The sequence below is a fragment of the Carettochelys insculpta genome, chromosome 1 (assembly GCF_033958435.1).
Source record: "Carettochelys insculpta isolate YL-2023 chromosome 1, ASM3395843v1, whole genome shotgun sequence".
NCBI classification, from domain to species: Eukaryota; Metazoa; Chordata; order Testudines; family Carettochelyidae; genus Carettochelys; species Carettochelys insculpta.
In genome coordinates, this window is record NC_134137.1 from 2696793 (window position 1) to 2700359 (window position 3567).

The following is a 3567-nucleotide window of genomic DNA, read 5'->3' on the forward strand; positions in this document are numbered from 1 at the left end:
GAAGAAAGGCAAACTGAAGAATACAAGCACTGGAGGGGCATCACATAATGGTTTATTCAAGGAAAGGGTTCAATATGGGATTTTTGGAGAGAATGAAGACAGAAATTGATAGACAGCTCAAGGAAGTATAGGCCTGGTTCTGAAGCAAGAGATCCTGTACTGAGCAAATAGAAACTCTCAGATTGATCACAGAGGTGTTATTCTAGTGGAACTCCCCCTGTGTACATAACCTTCATAGACTTCGGAAAAGTCTTCAGCACCATTGATAGAGATTCTTTGTGAAAAATGCTGCAAACTAGGGCATCCCACCCACAATTATTAACTTGATTCATTCAATGTACGAACCCTCAACATACCAAGTTCTTCACAATGGTGTCTTGCCAGAATCCTTCATCAACTGTTGGAAATGTGACAAGGGTGCCTATTGTCACTTTCCCATTCTTGATCATGGTGGATTGGATTATGAACAGGACAAGAAATGGCGATCAATGAGGGATTCAGCGGACACTTTTCAAATAGCTGGAGGACATTGATTTTGCTGACAAAGTCACCCTCCTTTCGCAACAAAATGGAAGCATGAAAGAAAAGGTCACAAAACTCGACAAAAGTGCTTCAAGGACTGGACTGCTCATAAGTAAAGGAAAGGCCAAAACAATGAGGATCAAATAATCCGACACCTCCATAATCACACTAGGAGGGGACGACATGAAAGATGTGGAGAACTTCACCTGTTTGGGGAGTGTTATGATCATAGATGGAGGAACAGATAAGGAGATCAATGCCACGATAGGCAAAGCAATGGCTCTCCGTCCCATATGGAGTTCACAAATAATATCTGTGAAGATGAAACAGCGGATCTTTAACATAAATCTGAAAAGTGTACTCTTGTATGGATGTGAGACTTGGTGTATGAAAAAGTCTTGAAATCACAAGCTGCAGACATTCATACACAGATTCCTGAGGTACATTTTTCACATCAAATGGCAAGAGTTGGTCCCAAATGAGGAGCTTTGGAACAGAGCAGGACAAGAACCAATTGACATTGAAATCAAGAAAAGGAAATGGGGATGGCTAGGCCACCCTCTCACAAAACCATCATCCAGCATAGTCTGCCAAGCCCACCCATGGAAACCACAAGGAAAACAAAGAAGAGGAAGACCTCAAATAACATGGAGAAGGTGTACTGACATGGAAGGACTACATGGGCAACTCGAGGAGCCAGCTAGAAGTTTTGTCCCAAGACAGAGTGAAATAGAGGAGACTTGTAGATGACATATGCTCCACTCGGAGTACAAGGCTTTAGTAGTGGTAGTAGTGAAGGGCAGAAGTGACAACTAGAAGAAAAAGACCAAATGGAAGGGGGCTCCCTGCAAAGCAAACTCTCAGGTAAACTTGTCCGTTGGCTGTTGCCCTGTTGGCTGCTTGGAGTGGTCACTCTGGCTTCCTTTTAATAAGGCTGCAGTGTAGCCAGACAAAGTCTCCCCCTTACAAGCCAGCTTGCTCGCTGCCCGCCCCCCGCAACTGAGGAGCACACAGGGCACGGAAACAGCTGCTGACAGCACAGTCTTTGATGCCCTCATTGAGGCCCAGATGTGCTAGCTCATCGTGACCCTGAGAAGCAGAAAGTACAGATGGAAGGCTAACACGCCAAACTGTCAACAAGGGGGGGGACCCTCAGGAAATCACCCCAGCTGGCATTGATGAATTTGATGACCACACAACCATCCCAGAAGGGGAAATCTCCGCCCCCACAAAAAGAATGTCCTGTACTCTCAAATTGCTTATCTCCTGTCTTACAAGTGCAAATTAAGTAAGAAATGCCCTTGTAACAAACTGGCTTCACAAAGACAGACCAGTATGATCTGGCACCTTAGATAAGAAAGAGACTACCTAACCCAAAAGGGGTATAAAAGGTGGGCCCAGCAGAACTCTAACTTTGAGTGCATTCCACCAACTACCTGCTGGTCGGGTCAGGTGATTGCCTCCCGAGGTCCACTACTGGGGACGCCCAACCTCATATTCGTCTTTCCGCGGAATTGAGTGACCGATCTGGCTTGGCTACGCTGGTATCGAGAGACGCAGAGAGGGTAAGAAATACCCATGCTAGGTCTCCGTTCTTTTTTGTGCACAGCTGAAGAATTAGAGCTCTGTAACTAGATGTCGTTGTGTCAAGATATCATTGTGTTAGATGGTAACAAATATCTTTGTATTGGATTGCAACGTAACTTGTTAACACCTGTACTTTGCTAGCATATAAGAAGTAGACAATAGCCTTTTGTAACTGCATGCTTATAACTGTAGCTTAATAAACTTGTAACTAGTTAAGATCCAAGCCTGACCCTGTTATCCTTTTGTCACTGCAACACAGTCGGCACAACAAAAAGAACTTTAACCGTTTGGTTACAACAGCCTGGCCGTGGGTGAGAGTGCTAGGAGTTCCCTGCTCTAACAGTAAAAAAACTGGGTTGTTTAGGACCCGGGGAGTACCTCACCGCACATTACCTGGCCACCGGCTAACATGCAGCTAGGGCTGGCTCAAAGGTTTGATTCCAATCCAAAGAGATCTTGAAGGCCCACCTAGAACAAAACACTCCTAATTCACACTTTTCAAACTTTGCAAATTGCCAAATACATTGTGAAAAAGACCCTTTTTTTTCAAATTTCCAAATACATTGGCAAACAGATGCTCACAAACAGACACGTAGATAAAAAACAGTCAAGTAGCACTTTAAAGACCAGCAAAATAGTTTATTAGGTGAGCTTTCGTGGGACAGACCCACTTCTTCAGACCATAGCCATATCAGCACAGGTATGTTCTGGTATGTTCTGGTCTGGCTATGGTCTGAAGAAGTGGGTCTGTCCCACGAAATCTCACCTAATAAACTATTTTGCTAGTCTTTAAAGTGCTACTTGACTGCTTTTTGTTTTGATAGTGTGTAGACTAGCACAGCTCCCTCTCTGTTACTAGACACCTAGATGTTCACCCCACCAGCTCACAACTCAGCTCCCCCCTCCCCCAAAACCTACACTTGTCTGAGCTTCTGTCTCATTTTTCCCAGGCTAATTCACCTCTTGCTGCTGCCTTGTTTACTGCTCCCACCCTAGGGGATCGTATAGTTATGCAATTTGAAGCAATTCCCTTTTTTCCTTCTGAGTATCTGGGAATGTGCCAGCACACTCTAAAAGCATACCCAAAACTTTAAAGAGGGATGGAGAGTAACATCAGAGCAAAAGAGTTTGTCTCTGACTTGAAGATCATTCCTGAAAAAAAAGAACACCTCTTTATAGTACGAATCATCATGCCCTGAATTTCTTACTCAATTGGAAACAGCTGTGCGTTTGCTTTTCATTTGAATTAAGTAACTTAATCTGATGGGTATTTTCACTTGCAGCTGTTGAAATGTACTAGGGAGGACATCCCACCAGAACACACCTCAGGGAAAAAATCTGGAGGTCTTTGGGAGCACCTTCACAGAAACACCTCCTCATTCCTCAGATGGCCAAAACAAAGGCAACATTCTGACAAAGATGGGATGGGGAATTAACTGGTGTGGAAATGCACTCTGT